The sequence below is a fragment of the Gossypium arboreum genome, chromosome 8 (assembly GCF_025698485.1).
Source record: "Gossypium arboreum isolate Shixiya-1 chromosome 8, ASM2569848v2, whole genome shotgun sequence".
Lineage (NCBI taxonomy): Eukaryota > Viridiplantae > Streptophyta > Magnoliopsida > Malvales > Malvaceae > Gossypium > Gossypium arboreum.
In genome coordinates this window covers 133,173,506-133,198,524 of record NC_069077.1, presented here as the reverse complement: position 1 = coordinate 133,198,524, position 25,019 = coordinate 133,173,506, and the positions used below count along the sequence as shown (strand labels likewise).

Here is a 25,019-nt window from a genome sequence, read left to right as displayed (position 1 = left end):
CATTGGGGAAAAAGTGCAAATATGCAAAAGTTTAGGGGTCAAAATGAAAATTTGTAAAAATATGATTTTTGGACCCCCTATGAATAATGTGACTAATTAGTAGGCTAAATGTGATAATATAGATCAAGGAAAACAAGATTCGGACTTAGAACGAGGTTGAACAATGTTAAGCACAAACTCGAAATAAATAGTCGTACTCGAAACCGAAGTAAGTTCATATGTCAATGATAATGAAATGATATTATTATTTTTCATACTTGAACTTAAATTGATGTGTTAACATTGGTTGATGGATATTTATTTAGTTTATATGAAGAGTATATATTGTAACAAATGCCAAATTATAATTATATGTAATACCATGTTTGTCTTATGGACTAATGTCTAAATAAACATGGAAATATGTTGAATTAGATGTACATCGCATGAGCAGCTATGCATAATGAGATACTTGATGAAAAGAGAAAAATCTCGATTGAATAAAAAGGGAAATTCGATGGATAAACCATGGCTTACATGACTTGAGATCCTGCATGTGTTGCAGAAAAGAATTTAGCCCGGACGGGTAATCCGTTGATCTCAAATATAGAAAGGATCTAGCTCGGACGGGTGTTCCTTAAGTGATCAAGCCTCCCGAAGAATATGTGTAAACGAATTTAGCTCGAACAGGTAATCCGATTAATGTCTAAATTTAGCATGGACTGGTAATTCAGATCTGAACTCATTGAGAGTGCTTGTCATTACTAGGGATTTAACCTGGACTGGTAATCCCGACATCACTCCATGAGTTTATATTACGGTGGATTTAGCCTAGACTAGTAATCCTCCCGTAAGATGTGAGGTTTGCGAGAGTGCGCATATGAAATGATCACTTGTATGAATTGACGGTGAATAGGATATCCATCGAGATTCCGAAAAATTCAATGAGATTAATATGAGAAATGAAATAAAAGTCTCTTGCCATGATACATAATGTATGTTATATGATAATATTATGATGCATGTGAGTTATCATGTTTGGACGAGTGCGGTGCTAAATGATAGCACAGGTAAGTACTCGAAACCCATGAAGACGTGCTTGACATGTGAAATGATATGGACTTATGACGATGGTGTAAATGAATGAATGATATTTATGAGAATAATTTCTATGACAAATTGTGATGGTTATTATCTTGTTGCACTAAGACAGATTTGGTATAGAAGCATTGGTTCGACTTTGAAAATCCACTAAAAATCGTGGAAATTGAACTAAAGATTGAATAAAATATGGAATTAAAGCTTAATAAGTCTAGTTTCACATAAAGGAAATGCTGTAAGCAAAATAATTATGTATCATGAGATATTTGAATTCTTGTGAGACAGAGTCAGAGTGATTCCAGACTCCCCTATCTCAACTTTGGAAAATCACTAGAAATTGTACAAGAATAATTATGAGTTAAAATTCATATGAATGAAATCCTTAATTAGTATAATTTCAGGATAAAGATATGGAAACATTATCCGAGTCTCGTACTAGGAGATAAATAAATTTTAGTGAAGAAAGGTCAAAGCTATCAAACAGCAAAATTGGGAAGACTTTGAATAATAAATTGTACTTATTGGCTAGACCAAAAATTCTTAAAATTCTATTATAAGAAGATATATGAGTCTAGTATCTAGGATAATTAACGGATATTAATTTGGAGTTTCGTAGCTCGAGTTATGAATAATTTATCGACTATGAGTCTAGTAGATAGCTTGACCAAAATATGAATAAAAGCATAATTATAGTTGTTTTACCTAAGGAAACATGTTATTATAATGCTTATTATTTTCATATGGACTTACTAAGTGTAAAGCTTACTCCCCCTTTCCATTTCTTTTAGTTTTGGCAGGTCAGCTCGGGGTTAGAGATCGTCAGAGGTAGCATCACACTATCGAGCCCTTACCCTTGGAGTATTGACATGTATATGTTAAACGTGTTCAAGTGAGTGGCATGTATAGGGACTTAGTTTTTCTATAATCAATGTTATTGTGATTGGCCAAATGTATTGGCTTATAATGATTTGTTGTATGTAGCCATGAGATGTGGCTTATAATGATTTTGGCTTGTAAGCCTATTCATCCATGATATATGTAAATGTCTTGTGATGTGGGTATGTGATTATACTTGTTCACTATGTATAAGAAGTATATAACATATATACATGGTGAATGCCTTAGGACTATTTGAGGTGGTGATGGCTATAGAATAAATGTGTGATATGGTAATAAGTTGATAATACCCTGAACATGAATGTTTAATTTATAAGTTTGTAAACATAGTATAATGGTATAAGGAGTAGAAAGGGGTGACTTACGGCTTGGAAAATAGCCTATTAAGGTTAACATAGTTGGACACACGGGCGTGTGTATAGGCCATGTGTAATACACGATTCTCTCCCATGGGTGTGTGCTATGGCCGTATGTTCCCTGCACTTAAAATTTTAAGTTAGTATAGGACACGGGTAGGTCACACGGGCGTGTGGCATAGCCGTGTCCCAAAGTTAGTATTGAACACAGACAGGTAGCATGGGCGTGCCCCAAGCCACACAGGCGTGTGAGTCCACACGGCCCACCTACACGGGCGTATGGCACTTTAAAGCTGGAAATTTATTAAGTTGCCCAAAGTTTACCAAATGTTTTCAGTTTTGTCCCGAACCGCCTTAATGTAAATTATAGGCCTCGATGGCCTGTTTAAGGGACGATAGCATATGTTCTAAAAGTTTTAATTTTGGGCGAAATTTAGTGACCCGGTTTTGTATGTTTATGAATGTTTAAGTCTAGTATTGCCTCGATCCCTGTCCCGGTGTTGGATACGGGTGAGAGGTGTTACATATATTTTGATGGAATATGACATTCCATTGAAACAAGTAAGTTGTATGTTAATAATGCCACCATATTATTATGATGTGTGATTAAATTGATATTGCATAAATTGTTTTGATTGTGAATATGAGTACACATGATGAGAAATTAATGTAATAGAGACCCCCAGTTGAACATTAGGATTAGATTTGGATATTCATGCCATGAAATTGGGTGATATGTGTGCTAGTATAAGACATGTCTGGGACATGCATCGGCCACATTATGAGAGCCAGTGTATGACATGTCTGGGACATGCATCGGCCTCGAGATATACAAGCTAGTGTAAGACACATGCGAGACATGGCGTCGACTTGTTGTGTGTCGATGTAAGACACATGCAGGACATGGCATCGACATCGATATATGAGAGCCATGTAAGACACATGCAGGACACGACATCTGCCTCGATATATGAAAGTTAGTGTAAGACCTATCTGGGACATGGCATTGACTTTGATGTGCTAACTAGTGTAAGACCATGTCTGGGACATGGCGTCAACATCTCATCCATGTTTGGGGCTATTGAATATCCTGTAGTATTCCAAATGATTCAACGGGAGATGTATGGTTTATATCGAATGATAGAGCTTATGGCTATGTTGTGAGTGGTACAGACACTTACATGAAATTGATGAGATGTGAATCTAATTCATGTTGTATGATTGATAAGGAATGAATATGAGTAAGTATATGTGTATGTTGAGTAACACAGGTATGTATGCCAAACTTATGAGAAATGATTTCGGTTTATGATACACATTTTGTGAGGGTGTAAATAGGTAAGTCATGCCTGTGAGAATGATTTTGTAATGATTTTATGATTATAGGTCTATACTTATGATGTATAAACATGTATTTTTACCAATGTGGTGAAAATGAATTAATAAGGAGTGATAAACTTAGTATCATTAATTTACACTAAAACAGTTTTGGACAGCAGCAGTAGTTTGATATTGAAAATCCACCAAAAATTTTGGAAATTGAGTTAAAGGATAAATAAAATATAAAATTAAAGCTTAATGAGTCTAGTTTCACATAAAAGAAATGGTGTAAGCAAAGGAGTTTCATACTCTGAAATATTTAAATTGTTGTGAGACAGAGTCAGAATGATTTCGAAATCCCCTATTCTGATTTTAGAAAATCATTGGAAATTGTAAAAAAATAGTTATGGGTTATAATTTATATGCTTAGAATTCTAATCAATCTATTTTCAAGAAAAATAGATGGGAACATCATCTGAGTCTCGTATTCTGAGATAATTAATTTTTAGTGAAGAGGAGTCAGAACTGTCAAATAGTGAAAAAGGGGTAAATTTAAGGAATAAACTGTACTTATTGGTTAGACCAAAAATTGTGAAAATTTTATGATAAGAATATATGTGAGTCTAGTTTTAGGAAAAAATTTCAGATCTTAATTTGGTGTTTCGTAGCTCTAGATATAAATAATTTAGTGACCATAACTCGAGAAAATAGCTTGACTGAAACATAAGTAAAAATGCAAATAGTGTTTTATTACCTTGAGAAGCAAGTTGATAAATTGCTTATTATTTTCATACGGTCTTACTAAGCTATAAAGCTTACCCTCTCCTTTCCATTCCTTTAGTGTTGTCAGGTTATCTTAGGGTTGGATATCGTCGAAGGCAGCATCACACTATCAAGCCATCACCTTTGGAGTATTGACATATGTGTATTAAGCACCTTCAAGTGAGTGGCATGTATAGGGACTTAGTTTTTATGATAGATGTTGTTATGATTAGTCAAATGTATTAGCTTATATTGATTAATTGTATATAGCCACGAGATGTGGCTTATAATGATTGTGGCTTATAAGCCTAGTTATTCATGATAAGTTCTAATGCTTGCGATGCGATGATGTTTTTATGCTTGTGGGGCATGTATGATTGGTGTTAAGACATGTGTGTATGATAAATGCTCCATGACCAATAAAAATGGTTATAGCCATGAAGTAATTGTATGGTATAAAAAAAAGATGATGATGACTGAACATGAATGCTTAATGTTTAATTAAGGTCACTTGACAAGGTCAATGAATATGGATTAATGTGTCTAGATATTATATGAGTATGTGAAACTTGTAAACGATAGCATGTTAAAGTTAAGAATACACTTTAGTGAAGTCTGCTAAATCATTAAAATGATGCCATGATGTATAACTTTGATTTGTATAAAGATGTGAGAGATTAATGGTAACAAAAGGCTTAGAAAATAGCCTAAGTGTTAGCCACACGGGCAGAGACACGACTGTGTGTCTCAGCCGTGTGGATGACAAGGCCTAGCACACGGGTGTATAGTTTGGCCGTGGGGTTAAATTTTGTTTGCTAACATCATAGTCAGAGAGTTACAAGGCCTAAGGCCACGGGCGTGTCCCTGTGCTCGCACGGGCATATGACCATGTTTCATGGAAAGAAATTTTCTAAGTTTTCTCAAAACTTTCTAAGGTTCTCGGTTTAGTCCCTAACTACTTTCAATGCATATTTAGGGCATCGTAGGCCCGTGTATGAGACATTATGCATGTGTATGAAAAGTTTTGAATTAAAAAGAAATTTTATGGCTCGGTTTTTGCATGTATGTGAATGTTTAAGTCCAGTAATGCCTCATACCTTGTCCTAGGGTCAGACACGGGTAAGGGGTGTTATATTTTCATAGAAACGAACCCAAAGACAAAGGATAAAGCCATTTACTTGGCGATAAAATGATAATCATTAACCAAAATAAAGCAAATATATAGACTCTAAATACAAAGGAACTTATCAGAATACTTTACTCAGGGCTTTGTCTACTCTACTGGTTCCTTTAATTTATTATTGGGTACTTCTCCCGTTTCTTTGGCTAAAAAAATAAAATGACCTCTTTAATCATAAAAAAAAATCAAAACTTTATAAAATGTCAAGAATATATAGACATGCAAATAGTTTCTCGGTAGAAGTTTCGTTTCTATCCATTATTCAAAGAAATCCTATTGAACCTCTTTTACATTAACTTTCGTCTATTTCGTAAAACTTAAAGAAATGTTTAAGAATCTAATAGAAAACGACTAACACAGAACCTTTCCTAAGTTTAACAAACAACACCTTCATTAACAACGAAGAACTCTTATGGTTATTCTTTAATAACAAAAAAGTCTAATTACTGACACGTTACCTCCACTAGGATGCTGGATAACTTAAACAAGTCCCACTTACAACTATGCTTACGTCAGCAGAGAGACAAAAACATGCGACAGACTTATTAGCGGAAAGGCCCACCTAATAAAGTTCTCACCTTCATCAATAAATTGCCATCTGCGGAATGGAACTCCGCAATTTTGAAAAATTTTTACAAAATACTTCGCCATAAAGTTACCAACCTTATCCATTCCAAGTCTCGCAACTTAGGAGATCTTCGCCGGCATAGTCTCTTGAACTGAACCTGTTCGTCAAACCTAGGTGTGACAACTTCCTCTCCCTTATAAAAATTTCGTCCTCGAAATTTCGTAACTACAAAGAGATGTGGATATTGCTCTCTCATTGAGCTTTCTCTTTCCTATGTGGTCTCTTTAACTTTGTCGTTTTACCACAACACTTTAACTAATAGAATTTCTTTTTTTTCCTGAGCGTCTTGATTTCTTTATCCAAGATACATATAGGTTTTTCCTCGTAAGATCTATGTGCTCCAAAACTTCATTAGGTCTGATAAATCTTAGGCTAAGTTTCCCCTTTAACCCAAAGCTAATGATCTTCTTCCAAAATGAGACCTTAAGAAATATTTTGTTACCAACTTCATAAGATACATCTTTTTTTATTCTGTCTGTGTATGTTTTTTGGCAGTCTTGGGTAACCTTTAAGTGGTTCTTGATAACCATTACTTTTCTTCTTTTTCACGGACTAGGTTTGGGTTAACTAGCTTTTTCTTACTAAGCTCTATCCAGCATATCGGTGATCGACACTTTCTACCATACAATACCTCAAAAGGTGACTTGCCTAAACTGGCGTGATAACTATTGTTATATGCAAACTCTACAAGAGGTAGTTATTTTTCCCAGTTCAACCCAAAATCGATCATGCAACTTCTGAACATATCTTCCAACACTTGGATCAGCCTTTCTGATTGCTTATAAGTTTATGGATGGAAGGCGATGTTGAACCGAAGCTTGGTTCCTAGAGATGTCTACAACTACTTTCAAAACCTAGATGTGAATCCAGAGTCACGGTCAAACACAATTGATGAAAGTATACCGTGCAAGTGAACTATTTTTGACATGTACAAATTTGCCAGCTTCTCCAATGAGTAGTTCATATGCACGACCACAAAGTGTGTCGAATTAATCGATCCACGATCTCTCAAATAAAATTCTTCTTGGATGAATTGAGGGGTAAGCCTAAAAAAAAATCCACCATAATCCTATCTCATTTTCATTCTAGGACCTCTAATGAACAAAACTTATTCAAAAGAACCTGATGTTTAGCCTTGACCTTTTGGATGATTAAGCATTTCATCACAAATTCTGATATTTCTCTCTTCATTCCTGGCCACCAAAACAAGTCTTCAAATCTCGATACATTTTTACACTTCCTATATGGAGTGAGTAGGGTCATTGGTGAGCTTACTTCATGATATCTTGCCTTATACCTTTTTCATTGGGAACATATAGTCTTCCCATCAAGCATAGCTTTCCTTCATTTCCCAAGCTAAAATTCTTAGCACCGTCAAACTTTATGCGTTCCCTGATTTCATTGCATCTCGCATCCTTATGTTGCGGCTCCAATATCTGAGAAATGAAAACTTGTCGCGCCTTTAATTTAACGAGAATTGACCCATCATTAGCTAAACACACTTACTTTCAGAGAAGCTAGAGTTGATACGATTTTCCTACACAATGCGTCAACCACCACATTAGCCTTGGTTGGATAGTATTTGATGGTCAAGTCATAATATTTTAACAACTCGATCCATCTTAATTGGTGTAGGTTCAACTCCTTCTGAATGAACAAATACTTCAAGCTCTTATGATCTGAAAATATATGACACTTTTCTCTAGAGAGATAGTGTCTCCAAATCTTTAAAGCAAACACCACTATGTCCAGTTCCAGATAATGAGTTGGGTAATTATTCTTATGAGGTTTAAGCTAGTGTGATGCATAAACAATCACCTTTCCCCTCTGCATAAGCACACATGCTCACCCGTTCAAAGATGTGTCAGTGAACACGCTATATTCTACCCTTGATTCTGGCTTACTCAACACTGGGGCTTCAGTCACCGTGTTCTTTAGCTCATTAAAACTATGCTGACATTCTTCAGACTAGTGAAACTTCTCATCTTTCTTCAATAATCGCGTCAAAGGCGTTGCAATTATTAAGAACCCCTTTACAAACCTCTTATAATATCCTGTAAGACCAAGGAAATTGCGTACCTCTATAATGCTCTTTGGTGAATTCCATTTGAAAAGAGCCCAAATCTTTTCAAGATCTACCTTGATTCCCTTCGCGAAGATAACATGGCCTAAGAAGTGAATCTCCTTCAGCAAAAATTCACAGTTGCTAAATTTATCGTACAGTTTGTTCTCTCGGAGAAATTTAAAACTATCTACAAGTGTTCCTTGTGCTCCACCTCACTCTTTGAGTATAGAAAAAAGTCATCAATGAAGACAACAATGCAACAATTAAGGTAGGGCTGAAATACTCTATTAATTAGATCCATAAATACTGTTGGCACATTAGTTAGGCCGGAAGGCATCACTAAAAATTCATAATGACCATAGCACGTGTAGAATGCAGTTTTAAAAATATCATCCCCTTTTATCTTCACCTGATAATACCCTGAGCTCATATCAATATTTGAGAACCCTATCTCCACTTAGCTAATCGAACAAGTCTTCAATTCAGGACAATGAATACTTGTTCTTAATAGTCACCTTAATCAACTGCCTGTAATCAATACACAAATAGAAGGTCCCATCCTTCTTTTTACAAACAGTATTGGTACACCCCAAGGCGATACACTTGGTCAGATGAAACTCTTATCCAATAGTTCTTGCAAATGAGTTTTCAACTCTTTCAGTTCTACTAGAGCCATTATGTACAGCGTACCTGATATGGGGGCAATCCCTGTTGTTACATCAATAGAGAACTCCACATCTCTGTTTGGCAGAATCCTTGGTGATTCCTTTGGAAAGACATCCGAAAATCCATTCACAAATGGTACCCGTCCAAAGTCTTCCCTCACCATCTTAGAATCCTGGATATATGCTAAGTAAGAATCTTCACCATTAACAATCTTTTTTTTTTTTGTGCTCAAACAAACTAAACTATTTCTCATATCATGTTCTACACTTGAGACAAATACCTTATTGCCATCGACGGATACTAACAATACCCCTCTAGACTTGTACTCGACCATTACGTTATGTCTTGTTAGCCAATCCAAACCCAAAATATCATCAAACTCATGAATACTTAGAAGCATTAAATCCGCCAAGAAAGCATGTCCGCCAAAACTCAATGAACAATCTTTTACCACTCTATTCATTATAATACTCTAGCCTAAAGGATTTATGACTATCATTCTGACCTTACTAGGGACAACTCTAAGACTTCTCTCAACCACAAACTTATCAAAAATGTAATAATGAGTAAACCTAGTGTCTATTAATGCACATATACAGGTTTCAAATAAAGAGAATCTACCCATAATGACGTCATGGGCTTCGACATCCTCTTTTTCCTGCATGACATATACCTTTGTTGAAGATTTTGAGCTAAAACATAACTGGATTTCTTATCAGGGCTCTCTAAATTGATCTTGACTTCGACACCATTCCAATTTTTAGGTTGGGATTCCCTACCTACTTGAACAAATTGTTCAGTATTTACTCCTCTTATGGGAAAATCCTTCTTGTAATGATCCCGGGCCCTATAATTATTACATCTCATAGTGGCCCTCTAGCATACACTAGTATGGTTCTTACCGCAACTATTACACACAAGAATATTCATTATCTGGGTTCCTCCAGTGCTGGCCATAAAAGTCGCTTGGCATACACTCCACTTTTGGTGGAAACCCATACTTTTTTACTCCCATGCTGAGGTAGCAGAATGTCTTTTTACATTTTTGGGTCTCTTGAACCCAACATTAGACATTACGCTGAAAGCTCCACGCTTGTTTCTTTCTCTTTTCCTGACCTTATTTCTTTCTTGAATGATTGTTTCAATCCTTTGAGCCTTTGTATATAAGGCAACGAAATCTCTGATCTTGAGGGCAAGCAGTAATACCCTCAATTCCTCATTTAAACCTTCTTCAAACCTAACACACAAACTCTTTTCATTTGGGACCAGGTCCTTAGCATACTTTCTTAACCTGATAAACTCCTTCTCATACTCAAACATTATTATTCTTCCCTTTTTTTTAGCTCCAAAAATTTTTTCTTCATTTTTTCAGTGAAGAGTCTATTAATGAACTTTTTCCTAACCTTCTTTAGGAAAAAATCCTAATTCACCTGCTTTCTTGGGATCATGCTGGATACCATGGTCCACCACTAATACACCTCATCCTCAAATAGAGAGATGGTGCATATCAAACTCTCGGCTAGGGAGCACTACAGCTCTTCAACTACCCGACAGACTTTAGAAAGCCACTTTTCTACCATAACTAGATCATTCTCTTTACTGCCTTAAAACTCTTTGGCACCACGTTTATGAATGATTTCCATAAGCTCTCTTTTAGATACCACTATAGTTGAGGCTGGAGGTGAAGGGTTTGCTGGTCATACAACCTCTACTGTCCTCACAGTTTCCCTGGGTCTCACCAACTCGTCATGACGTCTATAAGACGAGGTTGGGATAGCTCACATGTAATGGTCAAACCACTGTCCCATAACATATCCCATCATTTCCATCACGGCCTCCAAAAACTCTGTTCCCATAACTCCTTGGCTTGTAGAAGGTGTAGTGATGTTCACTAGTGGAGAGGTATTACTTTCTATTTCCTACCCTTCAACATTCAATGAATTTATCGACATCTTCCTTCTCTATTTTTTTCTTTGCTACAATATATAGGCTTTGCTTACTCTACTGGTTCGTTCCTTTTATTATTAGGTCATTCTCCTATTTCTTTTGCTAAAACAATAAAACGACCTCTTTAATCATAAAAAATAACCAAAAATTGATGAAATTTCAAGAATCTATAGACATGCAAATAGTTTCTAGGTAGAAGTGATGTGTATTTCTCGGGATAAGTTTTATATTTATGATTGGTCGTACTTGAAAACTAACTATTATCACGATGAAAGCAAGCGCACCTATCGAACAGTAGTATAGCTTATAGCAAGATCAGAATGTCGAAGCCATAGGAACATTAGTATAACTAGTATTAACTCTCTTTTTATTATCTAGCCTAAAAATAAAGGGGTTTGTTTTATCTAAATTAATTAACTGAACTAAGAATGCACAGGAAGAAAATTGGGGGAATACTTTTGGGAAAAACTGATTTATTTGGACAATACCCAAGGGAAAATCCACCTAGACTTCACTTGTTATTTGACTATGAATTAGACGATTTATTCACTTGACTTAATCCATAGAAATCCCTAAGTTATATTATTATCTCTCTCGAGACTAAAAACGTCTAAACCTAGGTTGATTAATTGAAATATCTTTCTAATTAAAACCCCTAGTGTTGCATTAACTCGATCTATGGATTCCCTAACTAGGTTTGACCCTAATCCGGTAGATTTATGTCACCCTACGTCTAAGGGTGCAATCAACTCTGCTTAATTATGCTTGATCTACTTTTAGACAGGGACTTTTGCTCCTTTGAATAAGCACATCAACACTTGAATCAATATCCTGGAATATTAAAGCAAGAATTAAGAACACATAATCAAGAACAAATTAAGTATTTATCATATAATTTAGAAAATAATAACAAGATCCGTTTTAGGTTTCATCCCCCTTAGGTATTTAGGGGATTTAGTTCATATTTGTAAAGGAAAACATCTCAAAAGAATAATGATAACAAAACACAAAGAAAACCCAAAAACTCCTGAAAGAAATTGAAGGGAGATCTTCAGTATTGAAGAAGAATCCAGCTTTTGAGATGGATCAATCGGCTTTCTTCGAGTAATTCCTTGCTTCCTCCTCTGTGTGTCCTTTAAATGCCTCCTCTGGGGTGTTAATATAGGCTTTATAATGTCTAAGAATCCTTCAAAGTGCCCTTTTCCAATTAGAACTAGACTTGGGCCCCATAGAGACACATCCGTGTAACACGCCAGTGTGTAAGTGCTTCAACTCATGTTAGAGTCTGTTGAATAGCCACGGGCGTGTGGTCTACCTGTGTACGGAAGTCCAGGCCGTGTTTATTTCTCATGTTGGCCCATTTTCTCCGTTTTCGGCCCAATTCTTGCTCTTTTTACTCTCCTATGCTCACCTAAGTATAAAACATGAAATTAAAGGATTAGAATCATCAAATTCCACAAATCCAATTATAATTCATCCAAAAATGTGCTAAGTATGGGGTAAAAATATGTATAAATTATGACTTATCAAATACCCCCACACTTAAGCGTTTGCTTGTCCTCAAGCAAAATCCTCAACTCACAATTAAGAATTCATTTTTCTCAACTTATAATTTCCATCAATAATATCTCAAAATAAACCATAAGTAAGCATACACTGAGAATTCAACTAGAAGAACATCAAAGTTTCAAACATTCCAAGTTGAACATTTTATCATGAAAACATAGATGTCTCCCCTCATCTAAGTAATCACCTTTGATTTAAAATATCACAGAATTCACTTTCCTCACTAAAGATTCACTCAAATCACTCGAGGTGTTTAAGGATAACAAATTAAGCACTCATTAGTCAATATGAAAAGTTATTACCATAGGCTTGCGTGAAAATCAAATCTCCACCACTATATATTGAGATGATACATCAATCAAAAGGTCTTTAGAGGGTTGTAACGTGGCTTTAGTTAGGGGGTGTGGTCACAAGTTAAAAGAGAAAGTTAGAATCGAGATTGACTTAAAAAATTACCAAACTAGAAAAATAATACAACCGACAAATTACATTCCTAATTGAACTTTTCTTCATGGATAACATTGTTTTAATCTGAGCATTACAATTTTTTTTTAGAGCAAATCAAAATAATATAGAACATTGCTAATTATCAAAAATAAAACATAGCTAAGCGATTTTTTCAATTCAAATCTCGATAAAAATAAGAATCAAATTAATTGAGGGGATTTCAACAATAATGGGTCATGGGTTAATATTGAGGGTAAATCAATGAACAGTTTGTTAGGCTCAAGGGGGTTCACTAGGGGTTAATTATGAAGGTAGGCTTTTATGGAGTAAGTGGGTTAAACCTAACTGCCTTTATCAGTTCGACATATCAAATCAATGGTGTGGTCTTGCCATGCATAATCTAAGCAAGTTCTAGAATAACAAATCAATATTGACGAACTCATGGCAATAATAAAAGTAAGCATGAACGAAATAATAGATGTTCTAAAGGCTCAAGATCTCACAAAAATTATGGTGTTTTGATGCTAAACCTGTGAATTTCAACTCAAGATAATAACTAAACTTGGGAAAACAACCTAAAATTTTTAATTCTCAAAAATCAATTTATCATGCTTGATTTTCTAATTCCTTAAAGTTTAAACAATGAATGTATAAATGCTTATGTTTTAATTCAAGACATATCAATAAAAATCATAAATTGATCAAAATTCATTCTAATAATGATATGAGTGATTCACAGAATAAGACAAAATTCAGGGATTTTTCTAATAATGATATAGATAACCCCCCACACTTAAGATGTACATTGCCCTCAATGTACAAGGATATATAATAGTAATATAAAGATAATATCAAAAGAGAGAGGGAGAGAAGTGAAACTTCCTAAATGTTAAATGGAATCCTTGAATAGGAGTTATGGAAAATGGAAGAGGATACTCCGGTGGTGGTAGAGGTTGGGTTCCACAATCACAGTGTCCAGCGAATAGGTTATTGTGGTGGTCGGGCAAGACATGGCAGCCGTGGAGGACCTTTTCTAGTGGAGTTGCAAGTTCTTAAGTAATAGTGAGCTTTGGAGCTCTTTATAATTGCGATAGAATCAATAACTTTTTAAGAAATATAAAGTAGCAGGATTAGTCGTAAAGAAGTGGCCAAAAACATAAATTGCTTGATATAAATTGTAAAACTTAAAAATGAAATAGTATTAAAGGGAAATAAAATAAAAAGTACTTTAAAAAGATAAATAAAGATAAAAAGTAATAGATAATAAATAAAAAGTCTTAAAAAATCTTCATTGCCAAATGATTCGCGAGGTGGGGGTGGCGATGAGATGTGAAGGTGCTGACAAATCTGATGTAAAGTCACATCAATGTGATCAAAGCATTGAAAATATTACTGCTCGAATCGAGTAAGATGCTCAAAGATGTCAGAAAGTGAAGCCGCCGCATTAACTAGACGATGACTAAGTGGTGGCTGAGAGGGTGGATACTCGTGAGGTGGAGGGACATCATCAGTAATGTCCTCTGGGTCCTCCTGCTCGACTGACTGGACTAGGCAGCACTGAGGAGGATCAAATCTACGTTGTCGCTCGATCATCCTCATATACAGCATACTCGATATGCTCTATGGGGACTGACCAATAAGAATGAGGGAGGATGCTTGCATTGCAGTGTTGAAGAGACCGAAGTATCATGCCAGGTGAGTCACAGAGGGACCTATGGAAATGACTCTATTTCTCTGCTGCTCTGTCTGATCGCGAATGGCAAAGGCAATAAAATAGGCGAGGTCGAATACGTGCCCATGGACCATGCTCCATAAAAAGTAGGCGTCGTTGGTGTTGAAAATGCCGGTGCTCTTTCTCTGCCCTATCAGGGTGTGGGCTAGGATGGCATGTAAATTTCTCAAGGATGGGGCGAAAGCCGATGCCTTGGAGAGGCTGGGGTCATAAGTGGCCGAAGCAGGGACTAGGGCCTTCCAGTAGTTCGAAGGAGAGTAGTGGATATGGCGATGGAGGTTGTCGAAGTCGTCGTCATCCATGAACTCCTCTGTATATAGTCCCAGTGCGACTCCAAACTCAGGCACACTAAGTTGGTGAACTAAACCGCCGAGATAGAACTGGACCGTTCCAGGATCATCGAACTCTTTCATAACAACTTGAAGGTGGAAGGTCAAACAGAGTTTGAGTATGAGCTCGAGGTACGTCAACTCGATGATCTCGATGAAAAGCCCCCAAGGGTCAGTAATCAGGAGGGCCCGGATAGCGTCAGCGAGTTAGATCTGCTCGAGTGTGACCGAATCAATGCAACGACGCACACTTAGGGGTCGGGCCCGTAGTTTCTAAAAAAGTTACTCCTGAGGTCCCAGGGGAAACTGTAAGAATGGGTGCCAGATTTCAGTGGTAGGACCCGTGAAGGATACTGCTCCTTTGCGCTTCTTCAAGGAGGGCACGACAGTCTTCTTGCCTCATATATTTGACATGATATACCTGCAAGAAGAACTACTATTATATCCTAATGAATAGAAAAGATAACATATACTAACAATTTTGACAAGAAATTAACCATGAATGAAACTAAAAAAGTCAACCAAAAACTACTAACACTAACAAGAATCAACCAAAAGCAATCAAACTTGATGGGAGAGATGTCATGGCAAATGGTATAGTTATAGCATGACTAGATTCAATATGAAAAAGATTAAAGTAGCTAATAATGGTAAGAAAGTGGTATAAAATACATGGAATAAATCCTAAGAATGAGGATGATATGATAAGCAACTAGTAGCAAAATGTAAATAATAAGGTAAAAATTAAGATTAACATGATAGTAAGCATCAAAAGAAAGTAAAAGGGATGAGAAAACTGTTAGTGGAGGATCGGTGGCCGATGGAGTGACGGCCACGGGCGTGGGTATTGAGGTCGTGTGATTCTTGCAAGGGTGAGAAAAGGGGAAAGGGGAAAGAGAGGGGAGAAAATGAAAGAAGAGTGGAGAGTTTAAGAGTGGCCGGTCGTTGGGAGGGAAGAGATTTCGACAGCTAGGGTTAGGGTTTCGGGGAAGAGGATGATGAATAGGGGGTTTATATAGATTTCAGCCTGTGTTTCGTGATTTTCAAATTTGGGCGCGTCTAAAATTTGGCCCAAGCCCGTGTTCTTTGGGTGTGTTGGTGCACACAGCCATGTCTTACGGCCGTGTCCTGCTTCGTTCGCTTCTTCCATGCCTGTGTATATATGCGCACGTCCGTGTTATTTTGACAGCATCAACCATTGCTGGTGGACCCTGGCGTGTCGCACGCCCGTGTTAATTTGGCAGTTTCGACCACGGTTTATAGACACGGACATGTCACACGCCCGTGTTGATTTGACAGAATTGTCCACGGCCAGCTCGCACGCCCGTGGCAATGTATCAAATCCCGTGTTGGGGGAAAATTTTGCTCTGTTCTCACACAGCCGTATCGCACCGCCATGTCACCTCCCGTGGTATGCACACTGCAAAAGGCACGCCCGTGTGCCTGGCCGTGTGGATTTGGAAAACTTGTGTTTAAGGACTCAGTTAATGATTTAGATGTTAAAAATAAAAATGTAAAGAAATCAACACTGTTAGTGCTCAGGTTGCCTCTCGAGAAGCGCTTATTTAGAGTCTAAACTCAACTTACCTCTCTGATGCGTGTTTATGGTGGTCCGAGGAGTGTACACTCCTCATTCCTGCTATCAATTTTATCAAAATAAGGTTTTAGACGAGTACTATTTACCTTAAACGTGCCAAATTTGAAATGGGTTACCTTGATTGTATCGTATGGGAAAATGTTAAGTACCGTAAAAGGGATTGCTTCATTGGGTTCAGACGTGGTAATGCAAGGGTCTGCTGCATCTAATAGTACTTGGTCTCCAACCTTAAGTTGATTTGGTGAAACATTGAGTCTGTCATGGTGTGGTTTTGGTTTATCGTGTGTTCTTGGGTTCTGTTTCTGCCATTCATCTAGTTCTTCGATCTGTAGCCTTCGTTCTTCATAGATGGTTCTTTGTTGTTACTTAAACAAGGCTCATTTATGCTTGTCGAACGTGTTTCCTATAAAGAAGGTTGTACCACATGATCAGTATTAGTAACACGATTTATACAACCACCCTCAATATTCGATTTGTTACTCGAATTACGAGCTTGAAGAGTGATTGTTTCATCACCCACACGAAGTGTGAGTTCACCTGTACCAACATCGATAATAGTTCTAGCAGTTGCTAAAAAGGGTTTTCCTAAAACTAAAGGCACATCACTATCCTCTTCTATGTCTAGAACAACAAAAATCAATTGGGAATATAAATTTATCAATTTTGATAAGTACATCTTCAATAATACCCCTAGGAAATCTGATTGTCTTATCTGCCAATTGAATGCTCATCCTAGTTTGTTTGGGTTTTCGAAGACCTAGTTGTTTAAACATATTATAGGGCATGACATTAATGCTAGCCCCTATATTAGCCAAAGCATTGTTAACGTTTAAACTACCAATTAAATAAGGAATCGTAAAACTCCCTAAATCTTTCAATTTTTTGGGTAGCTTATTCTGTAGAATGGCTGAGAAAATTGCGTTCAACTCTACATACGATGCCTCATCTAACTTCTACTTATTTACTAAAAGCTCCTTTAAGAGTTTAACTGCGTTTGGCATCTACAAAAGAGTTTCAATAAATGGTAAGTTAATGTGTAATTTCTTTAATAATTTAAGGAATTTACCGAATTGTTCGTCCGTGTGGTCTTTCCTTGTCGCACTAGGGTATGGCACACGAGGTTTGTACTCTCTACTTACCAATTTTCGCTCACTGTGGTCTACCTCACATTTACCTTTATTTACCACAATTTCTTGCCTCGGTTCTGGTTCAGGTTCAACTAACCCTTCCTTATCTTGAATGGTAATCGCATTGAGTTGTTTCCTTGGGTTAGATTCAGTGTTACTCGGTAGGCTACCTTGTGGTCGTTTAGAAATTAATTTAGTGAGCTGTCCTATCTGAGTTTCAAACCCTTGGATCGACGCTTGTTGATTCTTAAGTGCTATTTCGGTATTTTGAAAATGAGTTTCTGACACCGAGATAAACTTCGTTAGCATCTTCTCAAGGTTCGGCTTCTTTTCCTGTTGGTAAGATAGTTGTTGAAAACCCGGAGGATGTTGTGGCCTTTGATTTCCTTGACCACCCCACGAGAAATTGGGATGGTTCCTCCAACCTGCATTATAAGTATTATTGTATGGGTTATTTTGAGGTCTGGAATTATTGTTACCCATATATTGAACTTGTTCCTCCTCGGTGTTGGGGTTGAAGGATTGATATTCTGTGTGTACTCCTCCTCCATTTGAATCGCATCTCATCACTGGATGTACCTGAGTAGAACCACACGAACTGTCAATTTTTTATTTAAAAGTTCTACCTGGTTAGACAGCATAGTAACCGCATCGAGGTTGAAAACACCGACTTCTTTTGTCGATTTTGTTCTCATGATTTGCCACTGATAGTTATTCAGTGACGTCTCTTCAATAAATTCGTAAGCCTCTTCAGGTGTTTTGTTATTCAGAGTTCCACGGCGGCTGCGTCGATAAGTTTCCTTGTTGAGGGGTTCACACCGTTGTAAAATGTTTGAACCTGCAACCATAAGGGTAGCCCATGGTGAAAGCACCTTCTCAATAGGTCCTTGTATCTCTCCCATGCATCATAAAGTGTTTCTAGATCCATCTGCAGAAAAGAAGAGATATCGTTCCTCAACTTAGCCATTTTAGCCGACGGAATATTTAAGTAAAAATTTTTTGGTCATTTGTTCCCAAGTAGTGATTGACCCTCGTGGTAACAAGTTCAACCACTGTTTAGCCTTGTTCTTTAATGAAAAAGGCAATAACCGAAGGCGACTGGCATCATCAGAAACGCCATTGATCTTAAAAGTGTCACAGAATTCTAGAAAATTCACCAAATTGGTGTTTGGATCCTCATCCTGCAAACCATCAAACTGAACAAACTGTTGTATCATTTGAATTGTGTTATGTTTCAGTTCAAAATTATTTAAAGCAACAGCAGGTCGAACTATACTCGATTTAGTTCCTGTTAAAATAGGTTTAGTATAATTATACATTGTGCGCGGAGCAGGATTCTAATTTACTGGATCAACAGCAATTGCAGGAGGTAGCGGGTTTTCCTGATTTTCAGCCATCTCCTCGGTTGTGGTGGAAATATCATCCTCTTGCTCTTTCTCTATGTATCATAGGCTTCGCCTTATTCTCTTCGATTTCTGCGAGCTGTGCGGTCGATCTCACTATCAAAAAGTAATGGTCCCGATAGGTTTCTTCTAGTCATAAACTATAAAAACCTGTCAGAAGGAAAAAGAAAATTTAGTAACAAAAATCAAAATAAAATTTAAATTGCAATAGAATAAATGGCTAAAGTAATAAAAATTAAGTGTTCCTAATATCTTAGTTCCCCGGCAACGACACCAAAAACTTGGTGTGTATTTCTCGTGATAAGTTTTATATTTATGATTGGTTGTACTTGAAAGCTAACTATTTTCACGATGAAGGCAAGCGCACCTATCGGACATTAGTATAGCTTATAGCAAGACCGGAATGTCAAAACCACAGGAACATTAGTATAACTAAACTAAGAATGCACGGGAAAAAAATTGGGGGAATATTTTCGGGAAAAACTGATTAGTTTGGACAATACCCAAGGGAAAATCCACCTAGACTTCACTTGTTAGTTGACTCTAAATCAGACGATTTATTCACTTGACTTGATCCGCAGAAATCCCTAAGTTATATTATTATCTCTCTCGAAACTAATAACGTCTAACCCTAGGTTGATTAATTGAAATATTTTTCTAATTAAAACCCCTAGTGTTGCATTAACTCGATCTATGGATTCCCTTATTAGGTTTGACCCTAATCCGGTAGATTTATGTCGCCCTATGTCTAGGGGTGCAATCAACTTTGCTTAATTATGCTTGATCTACTCTTAGACAGGAACTTTTGCTCCTCTGAATAAGCAAGAATTAAGAATACATAATCAAGAACAAATCAAGTATTTATCATATAATTCAGAAAATAATAACAAGATCCGTCTTAGGTTTCATCCCCCTTAGGTATTTAAGGGATTTAGTTCATATATGTAAAGGAAAACATATCAGAAGAATAATGATAACAAAACATAAAGAAAACCTAAAAACTCCTGAAAGAAATTGAATGGAGATCTCCAGTCTTGAAGAAGAATCCGGCTTCTGAGATGGATCAATCGGCTTTCTTCGAGTAATTCCTTACTTCCTCCTCTGTGTGTCCTTTAAATGCCTCCTCTAGGGTGTTAATATAGGCTTTATAATGTCTAAGAATCCTCCAAAGTGCCTTTTCTCGATTAAAACTAGATTGGGGCCCGACAGAGACACGCCCGTGTGACATGCCCATGTGCAAGTGCTTCAAATCGTGTTAGAGTCTGTTGAATAGCCACGGGCGTGTGGTCTACCCGTGTACGGAAGTCCAGGCAGTGTCAATTTCTCATGTTGGCCTATTTTCTCCATTTTTGGCCCGATTCTCGCTATTTTTACTCTCCTATGCTCACTTAAGTATAAAATATGAAATTAAAGGATTATGAGCATCAAATTCCACAAATCCAATGATAATTCATCCAAAAATGTGCTAAGCATAGGGTAAAAATATGTATAAATTATGACTTATCAAGAAGCTTACTTTGTAATGGCCTAAATTCAAAGTTATCAGAATAGTGGTTTCGTAACCACAAATCTGATTTAAAGAGAAATTTATTTCAATATTTTGGCATGAAAATTGATATGATAGGAAAATCGTTTGAAAATATTGATAGAAAAATTTTACCGATTTAGTGGTTAGTTAGAAAAAGAAATTATTGAAGAAATTGGGTAAAAACAAGGTATCTAGACCTCTATCTCGTAAAACTGAGTCGAAAATAATTTTATAAATATTTATGAAATGTTAGTAATGTGGTATTAAAATTTCGTTAGGAAATTTTAATGTTTGGGTAGTCAATTAAATGAAAAGGACTAAATTGTAATAGGTTTAAAAGTTGCTAAAATGATTAAATAGCTTAAGAGTCAAATGAGAAAGGATTTAAAAGGAAATTAGACCCAAAATTTATTTGGGCTGGACGGCAAGGGCATGAAATCAGCAGGAAAATTGATAAATTAAGGGAAAATTTGGAATATTGCAAAATTAACTAAATAAAGTTAGCACTAAATAGGAAATATCTAGATTTCTCTTCATTTTTCTTCAATTCCAGCAGCTAAAAACTCCATAGGAGGGTTCTCTAAGCTGGTATTCCATAATTTTTGCACCAAGTAAGTTAATCCTTGCCTTTTTCTTGTAATTTTTGTGTTTCTAAGACTTTTACAACTAGGTCCTACTATTAAATTCATTAGTTTTTGATTTCATGGATGAAATTGAAAGTCACCATGGTTGAGTGCTGTAATTTTATGATGAAATAGAATGAAATTAAAGCTTTAATTTGTTTATGAGATGATTTTATTAGGTAATTTCAACAGAAATTGATTTTTAGGACCTAATTGTGAAAATGCTTGGAATTAAAGTCTATTGCTGAAATTCTGATTCCTAAAGGTTTTAAACTAGTTTAAGGTGATAGAATAAAATGTTAATTGAGAAAAATCAGCTCAATTGAGAGGCTAATTGAGTAGGGACGAAATTATCATTTATTAAAAGCTTAAGGGAAAAATGGTAATAAACAGCTTGCACAAAAATAGTTTGGACAGCAGCAGTAGACTAACTTTGAAAAATCACCATAAATTTTAGAAATTGAATTAGAATATGAAAAAAAATATGGAATTAAATCTTATTGAGTCTAGTTTCTCATAGAAGAAATAGTGTAAGCAATGGATTTGTAAATTTTGAGATATAATGAATTTTGTGAGACAATGTCAGAATGAATTCGGGTTCCCCTGTTCTGACTTTGAAAAATCATAAAATATTTAATACAAATAATTATGGGCTTAAATTTATATGTATAGAATCCTGAATGAGTCTATTTTTAATATAAACAAACAAGAATATCATTTGAATCCTTTATGAAGAGATAATTAATTTTTAGTGAAGAAGAGTCAGAACTATCAGACAGCAGAATAGGGGTGACTTTAAAGAATAAACTGTACTTATTGGCTAAACCAAAAATTCTGAAAATTTTATGGTAATAAGATATATGAGTCAGTTTCAAGGAAAATTAATTGATCTTAATTTTGAGTTCCGTAGCTCGATTTATAAATAATTTAGTGACTATGACTCAAATAGACAGCTTTGAATAAACTATAAATAATAATAGTTGAATTATAGAGAATGTTGCATATGAACATGAAATGTATTAAATTGATAATTAAATTTATTTATTTAGATCCGAAGATTCAAATCTGAAGCTAGATCGAGGAAAGGAAAAAGTTCGAGATTAGTAGATTTTTTTTGTTTACAAACAAGTATCAAGGTAAGTTCGTGTAACTTGAATTAGATTCTTAAATGCTTGAAATGTATGTTATTTATGTGAATATGATTTGAATGTTCATTATATGAAATTTTATGAAACATTGACATATTTGATAAAAGAGGAAGAAATTCCGGTTGAATGAAAGGAAAATTTGATGGATCTCTGAAAAGGAATTGACGGTAAAAAGGATCTAGCCCGGACGGGTGATCCTATCCTGATATAGCCCTCCTGAAGAATATGTATAAAATGGATTTAGCCCAGACGGGTAATCCGAATTAGGGTCTGAATTTAGCTTTGGACTGTAATTGGATCCAAGCTCATTAGAGCAATTGTCATTCTGGATTTAGCTTGGACTGGTAATCCTGCTGCAAGGTTGAGGTTCACGGGAGTGTGCTCTCTGAAATGGAAATGTGCGCACATGAATATGATTTAACGGACCCAGAATTGTACACTAAAAGTGTATCTCTGAAAAATCCATCAAAATTCTGATAAATTCAATGGGATAAATATGGAAAAATAACAAGGAAATGGAAATTATGATATTGATGAGCTCATCAATCATAGTATATATTATTGGTACATGGAAATTATTGTACTAACTTGAATCTTGAGTTTGAGTATGTTAGGGTAATAATGCATTGAATGGATATAGGAATGTTTATTGTATTGTATTGAAAATATTAGGTAAGTATAATTCTTGTTATAAGCTTACTAAGCACAAAGTTCTTACTCTGTTTCATTTTCCCCTGTTTTGTAGTGTTAAGAGCTCGGAGGTCGGATTTGGTCGGAGACACATCACACTATTAACCTCAGGATTTCGGTATATAAAGAAACTTTATTTTGGAAATCAATGGCATGTATAAGCTAATAAAGTAAATGTTAACGTGAAATGAATGTAAAGTTAGCCATTAGTATGGTTAACAAACCTGGTTTTGGGTATGTGATGACGTTATTTTATAAATATGCATGAATTTATCTTGAAAATATGTTGAATTGGATTGGTTGATGTGGATTGTTTTTGGTTTAAAATTTCAGGGAAGGTTAGATATCTATAAAGGGGTTATATTGAGTTAAAAAAATTTTAATTCGTAAACTCCGGTAATACTTCGTACCCTATTCCGGCAATGAATATGGGTAGGGGCATTACATACTTCCTATCAAGTATTCAAAGAAATCCTATTAAAGCTCTCTTACATTAGCTTCCTTTTATTTGGTAAAACTTAAAGAGAACTTTAAGAATTTACCAGTAAATGATTAGCACAGAAGCTCTTCTAAGCTTAACAGACAACAACTTCGTTAACAAAAAAGAACTCTCATGATTTTTCTTCGATAACAACAAATTCTCGTAGAGAATCTGAAACAATAAAATCTTTTTTCCACTGTCAAACTATCCTATTTATAGATAACTCACATCCAAATCCCACTTAGGATTTACTCTAATCATTACTTATTCTCTCATGCTTCTACTAGTTAATCACATCCTACAAGGCTCTGCAGGTGTCTTAATTATGAACACGTTACCTCCACTAAGATGCTAGATAACTTAAACGTGTCCCACTAACTAATATGCTTACGTCAACAGTGACACAAAAGCACAAGTGACAGACTTATTAGTGGAAAGGTCCATCTAATAAAGTTCTTACCTCCATCAAGAACTCACCATCTACGAAGTGGAACTTCGCAGTTTTGGCAAAGTTTTATGAAGTACATTGCCACAAAGTTACCAACCTTATTCGATCTACGTCTCGCAACTTAGGCAGTCTTTTCCAATGGAGTCTCTTGAATCGAATCGGTTCACCAAACCTAATTATGATAGGTTTGGTTGCATTTGAAACCTGTTTGCAGAGACTTAAAGGTAAAATTTATAAAATTGAAAAAGAAAACTTAAATTTTCAAACAGGGACACAATTTTCGAAAGTTATAACAACTCATTTTTTAGTGATGTCAGAAACGATAGTTTTGGGGCCACAAATCTGACGAGTGAGTCCATAAATATTATTATTTAATATTTACGAGTCAAATATAGAATTAAGTGGAAATTTGATTAAATAATTTTTGTTAATTGAAAGAATAATTAGGTTTAAATGGTATGTCTCTAAAGTTAAGTGGTTTTAGAAAATGAGGTATCGAGACCTCGTTTCTATAAACTTAGCCTGTAAACATTTAATAATATTTATGGAGTATTACTAGGGTTATATAAAATTTGGTTAAGAAATTTTAATATTTAAATAGTTAATTAAGCGAAAAGGACTAAATTGTAAAAGTTGAAAAAGTAAGTTACTATTAGATAATGGTGTCAAATGGCTAGGGAATGATTAATAAGGAGTCTTAAATTGAAAATGTACCATTTATCATTAAATTGGACAGTTTTGATAGCAATTTTCATGAAATTTAATTAGTTTTTAAAGGACAAAATGGTAATTTAATAAATTAATAACGTAAACAAAACCAAAACAAATGTTGTCATCTTATTCAAAAAAAAAGATTCACAACCAAAAACCATCATAGAAGAAGGAGGCATTCGATCAAGCATTATTGGCTTGCATGGTATGATTTTGATCCCCGTTTTTATTTTTATTTTTTTATGTTTTTGTGGTCGTTTTAGTTTAATCTAGCTAGCCCGGGGGTCA

At 35.6% G+C, this 25,019-nt stretch overlaps 1 non-coding gene across 1 annotated transcript; it reads left to right on the top strand.

Annotated features, from left to right (window-relative positions):
- The first annotated feature begins 18,553 nt into the window (after window positions 1–18,553).
- LOC128279527 (small nucleolar RNA R71) lies at window positions 18,554–18,660 on the top strand. The gene has a single exon (XR_008269729.1). It is a non-coding gene; the product is annotated as a small nucleolar RNA R71 (small nucleolar RNA).
- Window positions 18,661–25,019: the final 6,359 nt, after the last annotated feature.